The sequence below is a fragment of the Podarcis filfolensis genome (assembly GCF_964270895.1).
Source record: "Podarcis filfolensis genome assembly, chromosome: 7".
Taxonomy (NCBI): domain Eukaryota; kingdom Metazoa; phylum Chordata; class Lepidosauria; order Squamata; family Lacertidae; genus Podarcis; species Podarcis filfolensis.
In genome coordinates, this window is record NC_139603.1 from 79,881,161 (window position 1) to 79,904,827 (window position 23,667).

At 44.3% G+C, this 23,667-nt stretch overlaps 1 protein-coding gene across 2 annotated transcripts in view; it reads right to left on the reverse strand.

Annotated features, from left to right (window-relative positions):
• The window catches only part of ASAP1 (ArfGAP with SH3 domain, ankyrin repeat and PH domain 1), a 146,898-nt gene extending 125,516 nt beyond the window's left edge, over positions 1-21,382 (reverse strand). The window contains exon 1 of one of the 2 annotated variants that reach the window (XM_083621926.1): positions 20,964-21,382. The gene's annotated coding sequence lies outside the window, so the exon portion shown is untranslated. The remainder of the gene's footprint in view (positions 1-20,963) is intronic. The other variant, XM_083621923.1, reaches the window with a different exon arrangement.
• Between the last annotated feature and the right edge of the window lie 2,285 nt (positions 21,383-23,667).

Here is a 23,667-nt window from a genome sequence, read left to right on the forward strand (position 1 = left end):
CCCTCCCATCAGATGTCAAGGAAATAAGCAACTACGTATCTGACTTTTAGAAGACCTCTGAAGGCAAACCTGTTTAGGGAAGTTTTTAATGCTTGATGTTTTGTTGTGTTTTTAAAATTCTGTTGGGAGCAACCCAGAGTGGCTGGGGAAACCCAGCCAGAAGGGTGGGGTATAAATAAATCATCATCATCATCATCATCATCATCATCATCATCATTGACTTTCTGATGTGTGCTACTGAGACAGGGATGATCAGGTTGTACAAATCCCTAGCAGCTGACACTAATGGGCACTGCCTTGGATTATGTACAACAGTTTTGAACCCTGCAATGCAGATTAAAATGATGATCACATTTCCTGAGTCAAAGCAGTATATGAAGTTCTCCGGCGTTACATCTATTCCCCCCACATTACGTTATCCCCTCTTTTGGCAATAATTACTTGACACAAGCATAACAGAGAGAAAGAGGACACTTGTCTCATGCAATTTGGGAAACAAACTTTGGCCCCCTTGCTGTTCGCTCATCTTGATGGGTCCTCCTGGATGCAAAGAAAGAAACATACAATCATCCCTGGCTGTAAGTCCCAAATTTGCTGTATTTTATGGTCATGCCTTGCAGAGAAATTGACTCAGAAATTTTATGTCTGGCCAATATATAAATATTTACAATCCCATAATTATTGGCCACGGTTCGCATCCATCCTAGATTATTGCAGTTTGCATTGCCTGTGGGTTCACCACTGGAAAACTGTCAGAAATGTTAGCTGCTGCAGAACATGGGAGCCAGTTTGTTAACTGGCTATCTTTACTGAGAACATTTTGGTTGGCTAACCAAGCAGAGACATCACCTTGCCAACAAAGGTCCGTATAGTTCAAGCTATGGTTTTCCCAGTAGTGATGTATGGAAGTGAGAGCTGGACCATAAAGAAGGCTGATCGCCAAAGAATTTACGCTTTTGAATTATGGTGCTGGAGGAGACTCTTGAGAGTCCCATGGACTGCAAGAAGATCAAACCTATCTATTCTGAAGGAAATCATTTTTTTAAAAAAATGATATTTATTGGAAAAAAGTTTTTTTAAAAAATAAAATAAAATAAAATAAATTTCACACACACAAAGAAAAAACAAGACAGAAAAATAAAAATAAAAAATAAAACCATCATTCTCAGATTCCCCACTTTCAATACCTTCTTTCTTTGACCTCCTCCTCCTCCCTTTTCTTGTATCCTGATTAATAATAATCACAGCAAATCCTTTCCTTAATTCATAATATTCTGTCATTACATTACCTTAATCTATTTTCATCTTATCATATAAGAAACCTTAAAGTTTAAAACTTAAATCTTATTTTTACCAACTTCTCCTAACCATAACATTCTTACCTAATTCTTTAGCCATTTTTACAAGAGCCAAGTAATTTCATTTCAACATTTTTCTAACATTCATTAATTTTATAGAACAATCTTAATTATATATATAAAAAAGAGAAAAACAATCCAATCTTCATCCAGCGTCCCTTCCTCCTGGTCCCGGGCTTTGTCAGTCCTTTTTAACCTATTAATCTAGCACATTAACCTGGTAACCTTATATCCGAGGCCCTCAAGTCTCTTCCATGTCCCTTCTGCAGCTCTTCTTCATATTTTCCTTTCATTCTCAGGAACTCCAGCTTGGTAATGTTTTGGACCCTTTTCAACAAATCAGGCCCTTTTCCATAGACCAGACTGGACTCCATATGGTATTTAAAAACATGTTCCAGATTCCCTCCAAAATTGAGAGCCCCCACAGCTCCAGACATCAGACGGCCCATTGCCAGACTCGAAAAGTCCAAATATCCCTGTAGAGGGGGGTCTATCCAGCCCCCCATTTCCAAACCTAACCAAACTTTATCTTTCCGAGTCTGGTTTTTTCCAAGTTCATTTGTCAACTCCAAAAATTTATGTTCCTGCTGGGCCGATGCTCCCTCCGTCTCTGGCGCCCAAGATTCAGCAACATCCTCTTCTTTCAGTTGTTCTGTCATGGCACACTCCTGTTTTAGTTCCTGGGTGGGCTCCATATAATTTCCCACTACCTGTTCAAGGGTTCTGGCCGCATTAGTCATTAAATCCGTCTTCTGGCTTAACTGATCCAACAGGGCATTTATTTTACAAAAAGCACCCAACAGTGCTTCTGAAGACATTATCCTGCAAGGTCACAAATCCTTTCCCACAGTTGTAATCTGAGACAGCTGCAAGCTCCCAGGAATTAGTTACAATTTCACAGTCCCCCTCTAGGGGGAAAGCTTCTAGTTGTTCTAGCAACAAAGTTTCTTTTTTGTGATATTTTGTCCATATTTGTTCTTTTAAAATGCGAAAGGAAACAATGGAATCACTATGTTTCTCTTGTCTTAACTATCTGTCAGAGACATTTGTTTCTGGTCAATGAGCTTCAAACGTCAATTCTGACACCCCGCTCCAGGATCAGGACGGTGGAAAATTACTTTGCTTTAAATTCACTTCTGCAGGTTTAAACAGCCCAAAAAAGATCCCCCTTCTTCTCCTGCTGCTGAAGGGGGGTTCAGTGATTTTAAATGATGAAAGCCAATCCTTTAAAAGTGATTTTCAAAGCTCTAGTTTACGTTGTCTTTGCTTTGTTCTGGCTACAAGGAAACGGAAGGCTGACTTCCTGTTTAGACCTTCCCGTTTCAGTACCAAATTAGGGTAAATTTTAAGTCCAAATTCCTTTCTATTTCGCCAGTTCTTAATTCAAGTCCAATTATTCAGTGTTTCAGTACTCACGGGTGGTTATTTTAGATGCCAAATTGTCCCAGGAAAAAGGCAGCGCTCTCCGGTAACGGCTATACGGCTTCGCTCCGCAGAAAAAGCAATTGACTCACAGCACCGCGCCACTTCCCCCTCGTCACTTCGGAGCCCGTTAGTGGGTTCCTTTGCGGGTTGGGGGGGCACTAAGGGTGCCCGCCGAGTCCCACGGTCACAGGCTTCATCTGCCTGTGATTTCCAGAAGGGTCCCCGCTTCGCCGTAGCGAAAAAGACCCGTTTCATGCGGAGCTGGTCCCTCCAATTCAGAGGGAGTCCGCCATTACCGATGGCGCCACCCCGGAAGTCTATTCTGAAGGAAATCAGCCCTGAGTGCTCACTGGAAGGACAGATTCTGAAGCTGAGACTCCAATACTTTGGCCACCTCATGAGAAGAGAAGACTCCCTGGAAAAGACCCTGATGTTGGGAAAGATGGAGGGCACAAGGAGAAGGGGACGACAGAGGATGAGATGGTTGGATAGTGTTCTCAAAGCTACCAGCATGAGTTTGACCAAATTGCGAGAGGCAGTGGAAGACAGGAGTGCCTGGCGTGCTCTGGTCCATGGGGTCACGAAGAGTCGGACACAACTAAACGATTAAACAACAACAACCACCATTTTATTAGGGCAGAAAAGGAGAACATTGCCTCCCCTAATGTCATTGGACACTAGCTTCCATTACATGGAAACCTGGGAAGCTGCCTTAGAATCATAGAATTGTAGAGTTGGAAGGGGCGCTGAGGGTCATCTAGTCCAACCCCCTTCAATGCAGGAATCTCAGCTAAAGCACCCATGACAGATTCAATCTCTGCTTAAAAACCTCCAAGGAAGGAGAGTCCACCACCTCCCGAGGGAGTCCGTTCCGCTGTTGAACAGCTCTTACTGTCAGAAAGTTCTTCCTGATGTTTAGTCGGAATCTCCTTTCTTGCAACTTGAAGTCATGGGTTCGAGTCCTACCCTCCAGAGCAGGAGAAAACAAGCTAGTTCCATCTTCCATGTGGCAGCCCTTGAGATATTTGAAGATGGCTCTCATATCTCCTCTCAGTCTTCTCGTTTCCAGGCCAAACATACCTAGCTCCTTCAACCAGGCTTGGCTTCCAGACGCTTGATCATCATGTTCTCTGCACATGTTCCAGCTCATCAAAATTAATTGTGGCAAAATAATAAGAAAAGAAATAATAATAATAATATCCTGTTGCATTTGGAATTGTGACTGTCTATTTTCAATTAGGGGCTGGAAACATTTCAGCTGGCCTCTGTAGCTGCACACCATGGCTTGATCTGCAACAGTTATTAGCAGGAAACGATAGTCCCACATGCTCATTCCTGCATCTCAAATGCGCGGCTAAAGAGGCTGATGGAAAAGTTGGCAATCCTGTTCTCAGCTGATCTACATTAACTGCCATATTAATATATAATGTGTTTATATTAACTTGTCAAGGGATCCGATACTTGTAATAAAATACGTTTTATTATATACAACATGCATTATATATAATGCATTCTCTCATGCTTCCCAGTTCCTCTGAGCAGTAGGAAGTTCCAAGGGCTGCTGGTTTGGGCTGTGTTCCTTTGTCAGGTGAAGGTGGTGGAGACCTGCAGGAGTTTTTGTAATACGGCGCTGTGGGTTAAACCACAGAGCCTAGGACTTGCCGATCAGAAGGTCGGCGGTTCAAATCCCCACGACGGGGTGAGCTCCCGTTGCTCAGTCTCTGCTCCTGCCAACCTAGCAGTTCAAAAGCACGTCAAAGTGCAAGTAGATAAATAGGTACCACTCCAGCGGGAAGGTAAACGGCGTTTCCATGTGCTCCTCTGGTTCGCCAGAAGCGGCTTAGTCATGCTGGCCACATGACCCAGAAGCTGTATGCCGGCTCCCTCAGCCTATAGAGCGAGATGAGCGCCGCAACCCCAGAGTCAGTCATGACTGGACCTAATGGTCAGGGGTCCCTTAACCTTTACAGTTCCTCGGATTAAGAACTTAATTTGTTCTGGAGGTCCATTCTTAACCTGAAACTGTTCTTAACCTGAAGCACCACTTTAGCTAATGGGGCCTCCCGCTGCCGCTGCACGGTTTCCGTTCTCATCCTGAGAAGCAAAGTTCTTAACCTGAGGTACTATTTCTGGGTTAGTGGAGTCTGTAACCTGAAGCGTCTGTAACCCGAGGTACCACTGTATCTGCTTAATATATTGTTATAAGTTTGTGGGTGCCAAACCTTTTAACACAGCTAGTGTTAAAAAAAAGCCATGTTAAAATATAAGACAGGCAAGTTTCCATGTGTGTGTATAATTTTTCATTTTCCCAGTTTACAAATATTTTTAGAAAGAAAAAGTTTGCACAGTCAATATAAAGTGCCCAGTCTTCAAGTCGGCCCCCTCCCCCCTTTCTGCGGTTACTTATCTTTTACCCCTGCATTTCCGCCGTTTACTAATTTCCCTTTTGTATTCCCTTATTTTATTCTTACTATACGTTTTCATGTCAATCCTGATAATGATTTAAGTCGTTCACAGAAATTCTTCAAGTGGTCCACAAATTCTCCCCATTCTGTATTTTAAAAGTCTCTCTTCTTGGTTTCTTATTTGCCATTTCTGCGTACTCCATCAATTTTAGTTGCCAGTTCCTCCTCGGTTGGAGCTGCAGGGAAGTTTCTTGAGAAGTGCCTCTCATTTTGTGCCTCTCATTTTTTTTGCCCAAGTGCAATGTAAAGTATTGCACTTGGGCAAAAAAAATGAGAGGCACAAATACAAGATGGGTGACACCTGGCTTGAGAGCAGTACATGTGAAAAGGATCTAGGAGTCTTGGTTGACCACAAACTTGACATGAGCCAACAGTGTGACGCGGCAGCTAAAAAAGCCAATGCAATTCTGGTCTGCATCAATAGGAGTATAGCATCTAGATCAAGGGAAGTAATAGTGCCACTGTATTCTGCTCTGGTCAGACCTCACCTGGAGTACTGTGTCCAGTTCTGGGCACCACAGTTCAAGAAGGACACTGACAAACTGGAACGTGTCCAGAGGAGGGCAACCAAAATGGTCAAAGGCCTGGAAACGATGCCTTATGAGGAACGGCTAAGGGAGCTGGGCATGTTTAGCCTGGAGAAGAGGAGGTTAAGGGGTGATATGATAGCCATGTTCAAATATATAAAAGGATGTCACATAGAGGAGGGAGAAAGGTTGTTTTCTGCTGCTCCAGAGAAGCGGACACGGAGCAATGGTTCCAAACTACGAGAAACTACAAGAAAGAAGATTCCACCTAAACATTAGGAAGAACTTCCTGACAGTAAGAGCTGTTCGACAGTGGAATTTGCTGCCAAGGAGTGTGGTGGAGTCTCCTTCTTTGGAGGTCTTTAAGCAGAGGCTTGACAACCATATGTCAGGAGTGCTCTGATGGTGTTTCCTGCTTGGCAGGGGGTTGGACTTGATGGCCCTTGTGGTCTCTTCCAACTCTATGATTCTATGATTCTATGATTCTAAGTATTGGCCTGGCGTCATGAGCCATTAAGAAAACAAAGGCGAGGTGGCTCTGTGCCAGATGGCAAAGGGGTGAGGATGCTGTGTCTCATTTCCAAAAGGAAACACAAACCCCGGGTGAGCCCCTGGAATCTTGCACCCTCAGTATTGTATTTTTTGTTGTTGTTGCTTTGCTTTATTTATATTGCAACCTGATATGTGAGCATAACCCAGAAAACTTTTGCTATAGGTCGGAATATAAATACAGTGGTACCTCGGGTTACATACGCTTCAGGTTACAGACTCCGCTAACCCAGAAATAGTACCTTGGGTTAAGAACTTTGCTTCAGGTTGAGAACAGAATTTGTGCGGCGGCAGCGGGAGGCCCCATTAGCTAAAGTGGTGCTTCAGTTTAAAAACAGTTTCAGGTTAAGAACAGACCTCCAGAATGAATTAAGTACTTAACTCGAGGTACCACTGTAATGTAAATATAGAAATAGACTGCATTTATATATGCTTGTAAATGTAGTGTGTGTGTGTATACATGTGTGTGTGTGTTTATGTGTGTACACAAACACACACACAGACCTATAATGACTGAGTAAACACTATATGTTTAAAGCACATCTCTCCAAAGAAGTCTGGTAACTGCAATTGGTTTGGGTTGCTGGGAATCATAGCTGTGTGAAGGGTAAACTATAGTTTCCAGGTTTCTTTGGGCTGGGAGCGATGTGCTTTAAATATATGACATGTACTCAGCACTATACTTGCACAGGACACTTTAAAATGTTCAGCGCACTACATTCACATTCACTGTCTTCATGTTATCCCTATGACAACACAATTTAATTATCCCCGTACTACAGATGGAGAAACGGAGGCTGTGAGAGAACCTCTTGCTGAGTAAGTTCATGGCGGAGGCAAAGATTACAGCTGAAGCCCTCCTGATTCATAGCTATATCGCTCAGCCACCGTGCCGGATGTTTAGCTCTTTTGATTACTCTGCCATTAAGTGCAGGTATTCAAATAAATAACTTCCAGATAACTCGGCCTGGGGCAGGATTAATCATCACCTCCGTATGCCATGATAAATCACTTGGTTGGCTGATGGTTGTAGATCCCTTTGCTATTCGTCGCCGCTGCCCTGTCCGAGTTATGTGTTTGCTATGCTCCGCTGCAGATTGGGTTACCGTCTTTTGGCAGAGATAAGCAGAGCACCTGCTGACCCATTCAATTATTGAGAGGAAACGTAACGGAGATATGCATCTCATAAACTGTGCAGCCAGGCATGCTTCCCTGGAGTTCCTCAGATGGCAATTCCCTCTCTCATTTGGGCTGGTGTTGTTATGTAAGCAGGAAAGTTGCGTAGTGAATAATCAGGCTGGACTAAAATATTCGGGGTGGTGTTTTTTTTTTTTTTTTGCTGAGGCACCAGTTTTCTACTTGCAAGGAGTTCAAAAACCAAATCAAAATGTGGCTGTGATACCTCTGCCCAGGTCCCCTGAACAGTCTGTCTGTGTTTTGACTGCCTGAACTTCCTATGTACAGTGGTACCTCGGAAGTCAAAGGGAATCTGTTCCGGAAGGCAGTTCGACTTCCAAAACGTTCGAAAACCAAGGTGCAGCTTCTGATTGGCTGAGTTGAATAGGATCCAAAATGCAGCAGTCTGATTGGTCCTAGAACAATAGGATTCAGAATGCAGCAGTCTGATTGGTCCTAGAACAATAGGTTTCAGAATGCAGCAGCCTGATTGGTCCTAGAACAATAGGATTCAGAATGCAGCAGTCTGATTGGTCCTAGAACAATAGGTTTCAGAATGCAGCAGCCTGATTGGTCCTAGAACAATAGGTTTCAGAATGCAGCAGCCTGATTGGTCCTAGAACAATAGGATTCAGAATGCAGCAGTCTGATTGGTCCACAGGAGCCACCCAATCCAGCTCCAGGTAGAAGTGAATCCACAACCTGATTGGCCTACAGGAGAACCCCGGAATTAGCCAATCACGTGGTGCCCATTGTATAAATAATGTATATAAAGCAGACATTCTGGGGGAACTTTCATTCCTCCTCACCACTATGAACTGAATAAAGAGCATGAAATCCACTCTCGACTCCAAGTATATTTCAGGTTCCAAAGAATGTTTGCAAACTGGAACACTCACTTCCGGGTTTGCGGCATTCGGGAGCCAAAATGTTCGACTTGCAAGACGTTCGGGATCCAAGGTGCAACTGTACTTAAAACGGAAGGGTGTCTACGGTGTCATTCATTCATTTATTTTTCAGGCTCATTTTGTCAATCTCAATTTTTTTTGTGGGGACCACTCTGAAGCGCCTTTCCAAATGCTATATCTTAACAAATTGTAAAGAAGTCAAGAAACAAGAGAACGGAGAATTTTCTTCACGGGGCGGATGCATGTTGCTGGATTGGCAGAAGGGCTGGAATGTTATGACATCTGCCCCAAGAGAGTTTCTGCATCAAATAAGTTATTCCAGAGTAAATGAGGGAGAAAACAAAACCAAGCCACATCCATACATGCAATGCATACACACAAAAATGTGACTGTCTTTAAATAATAGATCTTGGAAGATTCAGAAGTTTGCAAATTCAATCCCTGGCATCTCCAGTTAGAAGTATTAGGGTGTGAAGGAGTGTAAGGTCTCCCCACTCTCACAGTCTCTGTTTCTGCCTGAGACCATGGAGGGCAGCTGCCGGTCAGAGTAGACAATGCTGGCCTAGATGGACACAGAGCCTGTTGTGATATAAGGAGCTTCCTATGTTTATCAGCTCCATGTGGTTCGCAGGCTGAGACCCTACCTGCCCGCAGTCTGTCTTGCCAGAGTGGTGCATGCTCTAGTTATCTCTCGCTTGGACTACTGCAATGCGCTCTACGTGGGGCTACCTTTGAAGGTGACCCGGAAACTACAACTAATCCAGAATGCGGCAGCTAGACTGGTGACTGCGAGTGGCCGCCGAGACCATATAACAACGGTCTTGAAAGACCTACACTGACTCCCAGTACGTTTCCGAGCACAATTCAAAGTGCGGGTGCTGACCTTTAAAGCCCTAAACGGCCTTCGGCCCAGTATACCTGAAGGAGCATCTCCACCCCCATCGTTCTACCTGGACACTGAGGTCCAGCGCCGAGGGCCTTCTGGCAGTTCCTACTGCAAGAAGTGAAGTTACAGGGAACCAGGCAGAGGACCTTCTCGGTGGTGGCGCCCGCCCTGTGGAATGCCCTGCCACCAGATGTCAAAGAGAAGAACAACTACCAGACTTTTAGAAGACATCTGAAGGCAGCCCTGTTTAGGGAAGCTTTTAATGTTTAATAGGTTATTGTATTTTAATATTCTGTTGGAAACCACCCAGAGTGGCTGGGGAAACCCAGCCGGATGGGCGGGGTATAAATAACAAATTATTATTATTATTATTATTATTATTATTATTATTATTATTATTATTATGATGTTTGTAACTCCAGGGAACTTTTCTTGCATGTGAAGACAGGCTCTGGTGGATTGAACAGACAAGACCAACAGTGTTTCCAATGGTCAAGAGGCAGTTTCTCTACGTACCGTGAGGGGCAGATGTGACTTGTCAACCAGGGAAGGGAGTCCATTCTAGGAGAAGGAAAACTCTGACCCTACAACTCCACTGCCTTGTGGGATATCACTGGGAGAAGAAAAGGCTGAGGAGGAAACCCTTCACAAATCCAAAGTGAAGTCCCTCAGACAGTTGGATGGTGCCTTGTACACCTCCTTCCGGCAACTCCTGCAGCCAAGCTGGTGCCAAACATTTTGCTCTGCTTTCCTTTGGAGCACACCATTAAGGCCAAGAGTCTTGTCATCTGGGTAGCTCAGAACCTCCATGCACACTGCCCAGGTGTGCTGGGCCCGGGGGTAACCCATGAAATGCAGTCCAGGACCGGACCAGAATCCAGAGGTTCCACTAGGAGTTAGTCTGACCAAGGGCCAAGGGCCAAGGCAGGACACGAGGCAGGAAACCAGGCAAGGACAGGTGCAGGATCTAGCATACAGCAATGTTGCTCCCACAACCTGGGGCGGGGTCCGACAGCCTTTTATCTTTGTCAGGGTAGCAGCCAGTCCTGATCCCCTGGCGACTCACCTCCCTGTTTCGCCCAAAGGCGAGCACTCCTCCTACGAGTACTCAGGTCTCTTCTTCTCTCAGACCTTAGTCTTTGCAACTCAGGAGACACCAGTGGGTTACTAGACCCAGGGGCCGTCTCAGCCTCCCCTGACACAACTGGTACTGGAGCAGCTGTAAGTGATGGCCCAGCTGAAGGGAATGGGGTAATCCCTGTATCTGGAGTCAGGGCAGGCTCAGGCCCTTGACTCGGCCCAGCTGGTGCTTCTTGCAGGGGAACCTGTGCAGACTGGGAGTCTTCAGGATCAGGCCCCAGGCTTGGTTCAGATGGTGTCTGAGGCAAAGGATCCGGTGCAGACTTAGACTCCTCTGGTTGCGAGTCTGAGCCCGAGTCCCAGGCCATCACACCAAGCTTGTGCCCTGGAGAGGTCACTTCAGTGCTGCTAATGCAGCAGTTTTGACTTCACCCCTGCAGGCGCACTCCATTGTTTCTTGAGACAGGCATGTGACAACAACAGCAGCCTCCTTGACTTTTCAAGCCCTCTGTTCCTGTTTGTTTATTCACCCTGTCCCTCGACCAGCCTCTTTTTGTTGTTGTCGTTTAGTCGTGTCCGACTCTTCGTGACCCCATGGACCAGAGCACGCCAGGCACTCCTGTCTTCCACTGCCTCCCGCAATTTTGTCAAACTCATGCTGGTAGCTTTGAGAACACTGTCCAACCCTCTCATCCTCTGTCGTCCCCTTCTCCTTGTGCCCTCCATCTTTCCCAACATCAGGGGGATGTTCTCTTCTCATGAGGTCTTCTCTTCTCATGAGGTGGCCAAAGTATTGGAGCCTCAGCTTCAGGATCTGTCCTTCCAGTGAGCACTCAGGGCTGATTTCCTTCAGAATGGATAGGTGTGATCTTTTTGCAGTCCATGGGACTCTCAAGAGTCTCCTCCAGCACCATAATTCAAAAGCATCCATTCTTTGGCGATCAGCCTTTTTGATGGTCCAGCTCTCACTTCCATACAACACTACTGGGAAAACCATAGCTTTAACTATACGGATTTTTGTTGGCAAGGTGATGTCTCTGCTTTTTAAGATGTTGTCTTGGTTTGTCATTGCCTCTTTAGCAGCCTCTTTAGCATTCCTCAATTCACTCTTCAAACCAAGGACCGAACGAAGGTTTTACAGCAATCGAGAACAACAGCCAAGCTCTTTTCGGGTGCGCAGACTGCAGATTTGGTCCAAATGATAAAAGAGGAACATCTTTTTGCCAGGAGGTTGCTGTGGAATGCGCTCGGTTTCCTGCATCTGCGTTTTGCCAACACAAAGAAAAGCTTTTCCTGTCCAGGGAGCTGCTCAGTCTGCAAACACTTAAAAGTCAACTTCTTGGGAGTGACTTTCCCACATCTTGGAAAAGACTGGCGGTTAGCTCCCAATTCAATTCCTACTGGTGGTATGTGCATGTGTCGCAGTTACCATAAATCTCCTTTAGCAAAGAGCAATAGAAATGTGTCCCCCCCCTTCCAGTTGCCAGTGGTAGCACTCCAATAATACGGCAGAGGAGCCAGCTTATGTTGCATCCTGTTCCTAGAGAAACAAGGGCATTCCTTTACAGAAGACTTGTAAATAGTCACTTACGTAAGAAGAGCTCTCCTGGAGGCCGCAGTGCCTTATAAGAAATCTACAGCGGTTGGGACAAACGCCACTGAGGCCAGAGACATAAGTAGGTGGAACCACAGATATCTGTCTGACCTTTTACAGTAGACAACAGAAAAGCCAGAGATTTCTACACACCCGTCTCTAGATCCAGGTAAGAGCCACGGACCATAGAATCATAGAGTTCTGCAGATGGAAGGGACCCCAGGAGTCCAACTCTCTGCAATGCAGGAATCTCAGCTAAAGCATCCCTGAAAGATGGCCATCCAACCTCTGTTTAAAAACCTGGAAACCTGGAAAGCTGCCTTAGAATCATAGAATTGTAGAGTTGGAAGGGGCGCTGAGGGTCATCTACTCCAACCCCCTTCAGTGCAGGAATCTCAGCTAAAGCACCCATGACAGATTCAACCTCTGCTTAAAAACCTCCAAGGAAGGAGAGTCCACCTGGAAGGTTTTAATAATGCGTTTGGATGGCATGCATATTTATGGTATGATAAAGCTAAGATAAATAAGGCCTTCAAGAACCATATTGTCAGAAAATCAGTCTTTAATGTCTGGACAAAATATAAAGACTTACTGGAGAATAAAACTCCGAGGTGGCTGTCACCCCTGGAGGCTAAGGCTCGGAAAAGAGCCAATATGGAGGCCAACTGGCCAAAATATTGGGAGATAATAGAAAAGGATGGTGACAACTGGAAATTGCAGAGTTTAGAAAAGATGAGAGACAAAGTGCGAGACTGGTTACACTATGCTCAGATTAAAGAAGTGTTTAAAAATGACAAAAAGCTAGGATTCCAAGTGGAAAAGTCAAAGTTAGAAACTGAACTGTTAGAACCTAAGACTAAGGTACTTTCAAGAATGTATAACTTGCTGCTGAAATGGAACACACATGACGAAATGGTAAAATCAACAATGATAAAATGGGCGCAGGATATTGGGTATAATATTATGTTTGAAGATTGGGAAAGGTTGTGGACCTCTGGGCTGAACTTCACTGCATGTAATGCGTTGAAGGAAAATGTGATGAAAATGATGTATAGATGGTACATGACTCCTGTTAAACTGGCTAAAATATACCATTCGTCTGATAGCAAATGTTGGAAATGTAAGGAAAATGAAGGAACATTTTTTCACCTCTGGTGGACCTGCCCTAGAGTGAAGGCCTTTTGGGAGAAGATATATAATGAATTAAAAAAGGTGTTTAAATACACCTTCACTAAGAAATCAGAGGCCTTTCTCCTGGGTATTGTCGGCCAGAGTGTGTTAAAAGAGGACAGAACATTCTTTTTGTACGCAACAACAGCAGCAAGAATATTAATTGCCAAGAATTGGAAAACTCAGGAGCTACCCACTGTGGAAGAATGGCAGATGCAACTGATGGACTATATGCAATTAGCCGAGATGACCGGCAGAATTCGAGACCAGGGAGAAGAAAGGATGGAAGAAGACTGGAGGAAATTTAAGATTTATTTACAAAAATATTGTAATTTGGCTGAGTGCTGAATTGGATGCCAGTGCAGACAATTGTCTACCATTAAATTAGATTTAAGGTTGAATTATATGTCAAACCAAATTAAGATTATTAATTAAGATGAATTAAATGATAATTTGTTTGAAACTAATTTAATAATGATGTAAGTGTATGCGGGAGGTGTGGGGGAGTCCCATGTAATAATTGAGAGATGTTAAATGGACAATGATAAGTGCTTATCTAATATATGCTTTATTTGAAAACTTTAATAAATATATTATAAAAAAAAAAAAAAGGAAGGAGAGTCCACCACCTCCCGAGGGAGTCCGTTCCACTGTTGAACAGCTCTTGCTGTCAGAAAGTTCTTCCTGATGTTTAGTCGGAATCTCATTTCTTGCAACTTGAAGTCATGGGTTCGAGTCCTACTCTCCAGAGCAGGAGAAAACAAGCTAGCTCCATCTTCCATGTGGCAGCCCTTGAGATATTTGAATATGGCTATCTTCTCTCTTCTCAGTCTCCTCTTTTCCAGGCTAAACATACCCAGCTCTTTCAACCATTCCTCATCAGGCTTGGCTTCCAGACCGTTGATCATCTTGGTTGCCCTCCTCAGCATGGGCTTTCACGTCGTACGCTGCTTAGAGGTTTAAAAAATATCAAGTGCTTTCAAAATGTTTTAAACAAACTAGCTGTCAAATGAAAGGTGGGGTGCGGAAAATAAAAAAAAACCTGATTTTTTTGGGAGGAGGACTCTGCTTAGCTTTGAATGTTACCACTCCAGTTGACACTGGGTTGCTCCCTAGGAGATTTTCTGCAATGCTCCTGCAATGCTACCACATCACTGCTTTCTAAAGCAGCTATAGAGTGACAACAGCAGGACAAAAAACAAAACCAGAACCAAAACACCCCCCTGAACATTTAAGGTACGAGAAGTGAGCAGATCTCATCAGGAAGTTACAGGATATGCATCAATGGAAAATGAAGAAATACGGCATCCTCAAAACATTTGCAGGTACAAATAGTGTTGAAAGTGAGATTAGCTATGATTGCTCTGGTGGCATCAAGAACACAAATGATAATGAATATGCACATTTGGAGGGGAGCCTTCCCAGGTGGCCTCACCATAGGGAAACTATTCATGGCTACAGCATCAGCACTGCATTTTCCTATGTGTGGCGAGTCATGCATGCTTCCTGTTTCTTGTTTCTGGAATTAATGCCAGAAAAGAGAGAAGGAAGGCCTTGGCAATCTCCAAAACTAGGCATTAGATCTTCAGAGCTGAGCAAAATCAAGAGAAACAGCAGCGGGGGCGGGGATGATGAAGAGGGAAAGCGATCGACACCCATCCCCTGAAATGTTGTTTGTTAGTCCAGATTTGGTGTTTGCTTTTTAAACTTTGGGGTTTTCATTTTGAGTTCATATGAGAGAGACAGAGTGACTTGTCAAAGGCATGCATGTTCCCATGGCCCTAAAATTTGATGCGGGAGACTAATGATTTTCTCCCCGCCCACATCCACATTCCTTTGCAAGATGGCTGTCTGAAAAATTTGAAGCAGGCCTCTCAAGAAGAGATTCCACAAGCTTGAAATCTCAAATATCTGCCCAGCTCTGACTTAATCTCACCTCCACCGCTGAATTACCTGCAAGGATTCATTGCACTCATACAGTAAAGAACACAAATGTGACAAGGGGAGAGAAAAAGAGCAAACACTGTTCTGCCACATTTCCTCTCGTACGGTGTGACTTGGAGAGGAAATACCAAAATACCACCAGAAAGCTTATTCCCACAGTGCATTCAGCCTAATCGAAACCAGAAGCACTCGGCATTGTCCCTGTACAAAGGCTACTCTTGCCAGACTTCCAGATCAAAGAGACTCTGAAGAACCCCAGATATTCAGCATCCCTCCAGAATGATCCTCTGATCCCTCAAGAAGGCCATCTTTTGCTAGCAAATAATGGTTGTCCAAGGAATATTACGGGGATGCGGGTGGCACTGTGGGTTAAACCACAGAGCCTAGGACTTCCTTATGTAGGACGTCCTTATTTTTATCGGAGAAACATTGCAGGGTATGGAGTTATGCGACCCTAGAGCCAAGGAGATAAGTAACTATACAACCTTTAGAAGGCATCTGAAGGCAACCCTGTATAGGGAAGGGTTTTTTTTTTAGTTTAATGTGTTATTATGTTTTTATACGTGTATGGTGGAAGCTGCCCAGAGTGGCTGGGGAACCCAGTCCGATGAGTGGGCTACAAATAATAAAGTTGCTATTATTCACTGTGTGCGTTTTTCAAGAAAACATGGAGTTGTTACATTAGGTGCCACACTTTTTAACAGCAACAAAAGAGAGATACCACTATTGCGTATCCTTGAGTACCCACAGAATAAAACACTGCTATTTATTATTATTAGGGACGCGGGTGGCGCTGTGAGTTAAACCACAGAGCCTAGGACTTGCCAATCAAAAGGTCGGCGGTTCGAATCCCCGTAACAGGGCGAGCTCCCATTGTTCGGTCACTGCTCCTGCCAACCTAGCTGTTCGAAAGCATGTCAAAGTGCAAGTAGATAAATAGGTACTGCTCCGGCGGGAAGGTAAACGGCGTTTCCGTGTGCTGCTCTGGTTCGCCAGAAGTGGCTTAGTCATGCTGGCCACATAACCCGGAAGCTGTACACCGGCGCGAGATGAGCGCCGCAACCCCAGAGTTGGCCACGACAGGACCTAATGGTCAGGGGTCCCTTTACCTATTATTATTATTATTATTATTATTATTATTATTATTGTTATTAAATAATAGGACATTCCTATTTTCACCGGAGAAATGTTGGAAGCTATGGAGCATATTGTGTACATTGGCTCTTGCTGAGGCATGAGGAACGGACATTCTGCAGAGTTTTACCAGGGCTGAACACAGGAACAAAGTTCCATGTGTCAGCTTACGCTCCAGTAGCCCCATTTCAAAAACGAGCCTCCGTTTTCCATATCTACAGTGCTGCCTGCTCTCTCTCCTCCCTTCCTGCTATAAAAATGGCACAGTCACAAGTTTCGGGGAAAGGAAAACAGCTTATACTGCAATCCACACTCTTTTTTTCCCTCCTTTCCCATTTGTGCTGCCCCCAAACACCATATGCCAAACCCACAGCAAGCAACCACATTCAGATGACCTGCTTTGTTAAAGCTATTTTTGAGGACATTGGAGAATCATCCACTTGTCCCTCCTGAAAAATTAGTGTGGGCGATATGAGATCAGGGCTAACACATGGAGATGGTAGCACTTAGTAAACTCCCTCCCAGGGGGGGAAAAACACACACACCCTAGAAACCTTCTGCCAGGGAACAGGCTGGTTCAATCAAATATATGGCATGCAGCATCCATTGCCTGCTTAGGCCTGCCAGGTTACACTGCTGCACTAAGCCAAATTGGCCATGTGCCCCCCCCTTTTATGCTTTATTTGTCATAATTGCATCCATACATCCAAGACAAATCATTACAGTCATACCTTGGGTTACAGCCGCTTAGGTTGCGCTTTTTCGGGTTACGCACCCACCGAAACCTGGAAGTACCAGAACGGGTTACTTCCGGGTTTTGGCGGTCGCGCATGCGCAGAAGCGCTAAATCGTGCTCTGCTGATGCGCCGATCCGGGTTGCGAACACTGTGGGTTGCAAACATGCATCCTGAAAGGATCACGTTCGCAACCCGAGCGTCCACTGCATCTATATATCCAAATTATCAAGATAAAATTCAAAGAAATGTAAAAGAAATCGTAAGTTTGTTACGTAGTTTGACTTCCCGTCCTTTTCAACGTTCTTTCACTCTAATAAACCTATTGCCTTGAATTATCAATGTATTAATAATAAACATCTGTGTAGACATGTCTATTCTTACTCTTATATCTTTAATTATTTACAAAGCTTGCTCAAATGCTGCGACCGAATTCAAATTGCAACACTTATTTTTTAAATATCTCTTTAAAGGTAAAGGGACCCCTGACCATTAGGTCCAGTCATGGCCAACTCTGGGGTTGCAGCGCTCATCTCGCTTTACTGGCCGAAGGAGCCGGCTTATAGCTTCTGGGTCATGTGGCCAGCATGACTAAGCCGCTTCTGGCGAACCAGAGCAGCGCATGGAAATGCCATTTACCTTCCCGCCGGAGTGGTACCTATTTATCTACTTGCACTTTGACGTGCTTTCGAACTTCTAGGTTGGCAGGAGCAGGGACCGAGCAACAGGAGCTCACCCCGTCACGGGGATTCAAACCGCCGACCTTCTGATCGGCAAGTCCTATGTTCTATGGTTTAACCCACAGCGCCACCCACGTCCCTAATATTATAAGTAAGTAAATTGTATTTTTTAAACTTACTTCCCAAGTTGCTGCCTGATTCTGGCTATACCATAAATATAGATAGAAGTATTTTGCCTGCATAGTTTTTAACTGCTGCTGTTGCTGCGAGCCAATGCAAGGTTGTAAGTAAATTATATTTTTAAACTTACTTCCCAAGTTGCTGCCTGAATCTTTGTTAAGCATGGTAAGAAAGGGAAAGCCAGCTAACTTCATAACTAGCCTTGCTCAAAACAAGACTTTGCAGCCTCATTCCTAAGCTTTAAATTTTGCTGTTAAGGATGGGATTTTGAAGCTCTGTTCAACCTTCACACGGAGAGAGCACCCAGCCATCATGACTAGTAGCATCTGCTGAAGGTTCAATCCCCAACATCTCTGGGTAGCGCCAGTCTGAAAGCCCAGAGAGCTGTTGCTGCCAGCCAGTGTCGACAGTACTGAGTTAGATGGACCAATGGCCTGATTTGTTGCATTTCCCAAAAGACCTGAAGCCTTGCCACTAGGGATAATGAGTGATAATATTTCAAAGAAGCCACTCAAACTCTTTCTATATGCGACAGCTGCAGCTGGAACGGTATATGACAAAAAATGGAAAGTAAAAGAGGTACCTACAAAACTATACAGGGACGCAGGTGGCGCTGTGGGTTAAACCACAGAGCCTAGGACTTGCTGATCAGAAGTTCCGCGGTTCGAATCCCCGCGATGGGGTGACCTCCCGCTGTTCAGTCCCTGCTCCTACCAACCTAGCAGTTCAAAAGCACCTCAAAGTGCAAATAGATAAATAGGTACCACAACGGCGGGAAGGTAAACGGCGTTTCCGTGCGCTGCTCTGGTTTGCTAGAAGCGGCTTCGTCATGCTGGCCACATGACCCAGAAGCTGTACGCCAGCTCCCTCGGCCAATAAAACGAGATGAGCGCTGCAACCCCAGAGTCGATCACAACTGGACCTAATGGTCAGGGGACCCTTTACCTTTTACAAAAGAACACACAGAACTAGTATCTATGACTGTGAAACGAAAACATACGGATGAGTCCTAGATAAGAGTGGAAGTGTTTGGAGAATATCTTAGAGGGTACACTATTCAGTTTAACCTACATGTAGGAGTTAACATATGAGCAGAAGATAATATCAAATAAAAGAAGATTTGAGAGAAAAAACGGGTGGAATATCAGGATATGCAGCTGACCAAGGTTTGCTTAGAACGCCATGGAAAGGTGGACTGGGAAGTCCTAGGAAAAGGGATAAATGAAGGATACGGTATGATGTGTGTGTATAAAAGTTGTAAAAAGGCATTACAGTGGTACCTCGGGCTACATACGCTTCAGGTTACATGCGCTTCAGGTTACAGACTCTGCTAACCCCGAAATAGTGCTTCAGGTTAAGAACTTTGCTTCAGGATGAGAACAGAAATCGTGCTCCGGCGGCGTGGCGGCAGCAGGAGGCCCCATTAGCTAAAGTGGTGCTTCAGGTTAAGAACAGTTTCAGGTTAAAAATAGACCTCTGGAATGAATTAAGTACTTAACCCGAGGTACCACTGTAAAAACACACACACAAAACCTTAGACCCATTCTGGTCTCACTACCACCTCTGCTGATCGCTTTGTCTCTAAACTGAGATGGTGGAAGGAGATGGAAATAAGAACCACTGTCCCTGATCAGGTCTTCTCCACCACACTTCTGTCCCCCCAAAAATCATTCTCAAGGCTTCACACTGGTGGGTATGTGTGTGAAATGTATTTCTGGAAGAACACATCTGTTTACAGGGCACACAAACAGCACAACTTTCAAATGCAATCTTGGCTCTGCCTCCCTTTCCAAATCTGATGCTGGCTCATCTAAAACTGCATTTCTGTCTCTGACAGACGCATGCCAACAAACAGTGGGGGCGAGACCCCAGAAGCTCATTATGACTGCAATAATCCCCATGAACTTCACTGGACCTTCTGCTTCTGAGTAGAAAATGCATATGGTTACTCTATAAGCAACGTGTGTGAAATCTGCCCTCTTAAGGCTGCCTAGGATTGTGGCCTGAATTTGGAGAGCATTACTTGGTAATCAGTGGAAGAAAGTTATCTCTATACCAAATGCACATTCTTGGCACCACATGCTTTGCATCTATTTATTCGCTAAATTTATAACCCACCCTTTACCAGATGGCCCCTTTTGATCCAGAGACAATGGAAATTCCATAAAAATAGAAATTAAAAAAAGCAGTATTCCCGGGATTACTGTTGAAAATATCATTTTAAACATAACTCTATGGTGTGAAATATCACATAATTAGGGTCTGATTTTGTTGCAGGTAACAATAGATGATATATGCACAGGATTGGACCTAAGAACCCCCTTTCAGCACAGAGGGAGACCATCCAATATTTTTCATAATGATCCTATTAAAACACACACACACACACACACTACATGCAAAGAGCACTCCCACTCGAACATTCAGATACAATTTTGAGCCGTTAGCCAAAGAACTAATTTTTATATTCACACTTTTATTACTGTCTAATTTTTCAGCAAGGATGTCTGTGGCTAACCCTGGCCCCTTCACGGCCCCTTCTTGCATTTGATCCAAGTCTCCCCTTTTAGCGCTGAAATATTTGAAAAGACAACAGAAATAAATGGGGCATGCACATTATGGAGAAATTTTAAAACTGAACTGGAGTTGATTTGCAACAGGCCTGTGAGGAATGCAAATCACATCCATCCATAATGATATAGTTATTTGAAGAAGGTTGTGTGTGTTTTTGTTTTAGGGGTTTTTTGGGTTTTTTTGCTGGTGGGTAAGACTCAATGCGAAAACTTAACTTTCTGCCAGTATCAAGACAATGGGTTTGAGCATGTGGCTTCTTTGCAAGCCCAGCTCTGTAAAAAATTTGCTCACAAGAGCAGTTCTTAAAAGCTAATGCGAGTAAGGATTTCTGGGCCGAGCGTACAAGTTTGTAGAGTGATCCTTCCTGACGTTGCAGAAGTTAATTGCTTAGCACCATTTATTTTGTGCAAGGAAAAGCAAGCGTTTGCAGACAATTAAAACATGAGACAATCAACATAGCAAAAACAAGCACTTTCTCTGTGATTTGAAATTTAAGACATCCATACATAAGGAGCGGAGACACAAGTTGGACTCCCGTCTCTCGACTAAGCATCCCTAAAGACGGTGTTGATAACTCACCAAGACTTGTCCACAGTGATCTCCCATTCCAGAAGTGCCCGCCAAAATGTAGGCCATCATTCCATATTAAAGGTTAAAAATTATTTTCCCACGGGCAGCTGAACAGGGAAAAAATGGTCCACGCTGCTGCAGTGATAACTCCCAGGAATTGGGGGTTAATATTTGATTTCTTGGTTCAAACTGAAAGAAAATCCAAAGTCCAGGGATCCACAGATGTTTTCTGGGAGCCTAAAAGTTTTTGACTTGCATCCATAAAAGTCCTGGCCGGTAAGGAGACACAAATACAATTGGTAAGGCAGCAGGAAGGAAAGTCTACCGAAAGGGGCTGGGGGTGGGGGTGGCAAGGCCACTCACTGGACACCCCTTGGGCTGATAGAAGAGATTTCAGGAAATCCAAACACTTAAACAGGAAATCTGAATGCTGGATAAACATTCCATAATCTCCACTGCTAAGTGAACATGCAACCTCTCCTGTTAACCCTTCCCTGCTCTGGGCGGAATGCAAAACTCAATTGGACATACTTTGTTGTAACCGGATCTCTCTTAACGTTCCACCATGTGCTTGCGTGTGTCTCTGAGGTACGACATTACTCCAGAATGGTGGTTAGGTTTTTCCCCCTCCCCTTTCTTTGTTTCTTTCAGAATTTACTAGCATCTGGCGGGGTTAGAAAGCCTCCTTCTTCCCCATTGTTCCTTAATCTGTGCCTGGCAACATTTTAGTTAAAAGCGTGGCGATTTTCTGCCGGTTAATATTTTCCACCAGCCAAGCAGTCCTGCAATGCAGCTTTGATTTGTAGCAGGAAAGGAATGCTAGGATACTTATTAGCTAAGTGTGTCCACCAATGGCTCCTTTTTGCTTTGTTTCCATTTCACAGAGTAGCTCCCCTCCACCACCATTCCTCCTCTTCTTCACGTGCTCCTACATGTCATTTTCTCAAAGGTTAATTTCTGCATGTCACCTGTTGATTTATTTTATTATCCTCCTGGCCCTCTGTGTTTGGTAAGGGAGATCCGGTTGCAATAATTCCATAAAGAAAACAGAAAGATCACTTAAAAGAAGATCTTGGGTTGTGGCCAATGTTAGTTCTACTCAGAGTCCAACCCACAGAAATTAATGAACATGAGTAACTTGGGTCCATGCATTTCAATGGGTCTACCCTCTCTGTACAGTGGTACCTTGGTTCCCGAATGGCTTAGTTGTTGAGCAAACCAGCTCCCGAACACCGTAAACCTGGAAGTAAGTGTTGCGGTTTGCAAACGTTTTTTGGAAGACGAACGTGCGACGCGGCTTCCGATTGAGTGCAGGAAGCTCCTGCAGCCAATTGGACGCCGCGCCTTGATTTTCTAACGGACTCCCAGAACGGATTAAGTTCGAGAACCAAGGTATAGAACTTAGCTGGGTGCAACTCACGGGGTGGTAGTTATACTCAGAGTAGACCCCTTGAAGTTGACACATTTGACTAACTGTTCCCTACTAAGGCCATATCCTGAACCTAAAAGCATTTCAGACAGGCATAATGGTAAAGGTAAAGGTAAAGGTACCCCTGACAATTAGGTCCAGTCGCGGACGACTCTAGGGTTGCAGCGCTCATCTCGCTCTATAGGTTGATGGAGCTGGCGTTTGTCCGCATTCAGCTTCCGGGTCATGTGGCCAGCATGACTAAGCTGCTTCTGGCAAACCAGAGCAGCGCAAGGAAACACCATTTACCTTCCTGCCAGAGCCGTACCTATTTATCTACTTGCACTTTGACCTGCTTTCAAACTGCTAGGTGGGCAGGAGCTGGGACCAAGCAACGGGAGCTCACCCCATTGCGGGGATTCGAACCGCCGACCTTCCGATCGGCAAGCCCTAGGCTCTGTGGTTTAGACCACAGAGCCAACTGCAGTTTGTTGGGTGCTGAGTGTTGTTATGAGACCCCATTCCCCCCTTTTTTAAAAAATAAATTTTTATTAATTTTCCAACATATATTAAAACACAATACAACTGACAATACATAAACAAACAAACATATAAACACGTATAATTTCATAACCTCTTTTTCTTAAACCTTATTTCAACGACTTCCCCATACTTCCCTTTTCTGCATCCCTGTTTTAAACTTTTCCAGCAACCCCTAATTTCAATTACTTATAATTGACTTTCTTTAATCCTTTTTCTTTTACCCAATTATTTGTCACTGCAATTCTGTTTTACATTACCCATAACATTTTAGCACTCATTAATTTTACAACAGTTCTTAAGATAAACTTTAAATTTCTTCCAATCTTCTTCCACCGTCTCTTTTCCTTGGTCGCGGATTCTGCCAGTCATCTCAGCTAGTCCCATATAGTCTATCACCTTCGTCTGCCACTCTTCCAGCGTGGGTAGTTCTTGTGTCTTCCAATACTTTGCTAAAAGAACTCTTGCTGCTGTTGTAGCATACATAAAGAACGTCCTGTCTTTCCTTGACACCAATTGGCCCACCATGCCCAGGAGGAAGGCCTCTGGTTTCTTATTATGAGACCCCATTCCCTTACTACAATTTCCAAAACAGTTTAATGAAGGAGACTCTGACTCAACATCAGGAAGAACTTTCTCAGGATCTCAAGATCTGTTCAACAGTGGAACTGTCAATGCTTGGGACGTTGTGGTCTCCCCTTCCTTGGAGAGTTTTTAAAGCAGAGGTTGGATGGCCAACTGTCCTGGATGCTTTAGCCGATATTC